The sequence below is a fragment of the Betta splendens genome, chromosome 1 (assembly GCF_900634795.4).
Source record: "Betta splendens chromosome 1, fBetSpl5.4, whole genome shotgun sequence".
NCBI classification, from domain to species: domain Eukaryota; kingdom Metazoa; phylum Chordata; class Actinopteri; order Anabantiformes; family Osphronemidae; genus Betta; species Betta splendens.
The window spans coordinates 16,998,461-16,999,504 of NC_040881.3; positions in this window are offsets into that span (position 1 = coordinate 16,998,461).

Sequence of the window (1,044 nt, forward strand, 5' to 3'; positions counted from 1 at the left end):
GAGTTTCTGTCCCCCCCTATTGTCCAGTTAATTGTGGGGATAAACAGATTAGAACAACTACTCTCTAGTAGTTCTCCCTTAAAGCAGCCTCTATCTACATGTACTCCACCTTCAGAGCTGCACACCTTGTCTGTCTGTGATGGTTTTGGTGTTCTCCTCACCAAGCGTTCCTCCCTAGGGTGCTGTCCCATGTCCACCTTGACCAGTTTACTGAGTCACAGGTAGTGGTTTGTTGCCTCAGCTCCACATTGTTCCCAGTATGGGCCTTGGCTAAATACATCCTGCATACCAGCGAACTCCAGAGCTCTGACCAGCTCCCTGTGGAATCTGCTTGGCCAGCCAATAATGAAGCCTAGATTTTTCAAGTGGGTGGTGGAGATCATCCACCAGGCCTATCTACAGTCAGGGACTCTTGTGCCCACTCCACTCATCCCACATTATTTCTGCACCATGTTTGCAAGATTTTAGAGTCTTAATGTTGCCCACGTTCTTCTTTGGGCGCATCTTGCTGCAAACACTCTTTTGACCCATTGCTATTGATGTCCCACACTTCTGGCACAGCTGGCCAGTATTCTTTTAATCTTGCCATATTTCCCTTTATAATAGCTGCTGCATTATGCAGTTTTGAGAATGAGTTGGCTTGTTAATATTATTATTATTTTGGGGTAGGTTGCACAGTTTCCTCCATGAGTGTCTTAAAGAATATTTATTTTGATTTGAATTGAGCTTTTCATACTTTTTTCATTATACAGTGATGTTGCTTTTATCAAATTTCAACTATATTTGTTGGAAATTGTTTTTTCTATTTCATTGACTGAACATGTGGCTGATTTGGCTTCATGGTGCTATGGATATATCTGTGTGAAGGGTCCCTTCTGTAAAGAGTTTATTCTAAAATGTTAAAGTTGTCATTGTAATTTACATCTGTATATTTGACGAATTATTCACTTCCTACTAAAATTTCATCTGTTGTGAAACTGGTGCTTGGTCAAAGACAACAGGTAATTGACTAAATGACTGAAAAGAAAGTAAAGTCCAACATAC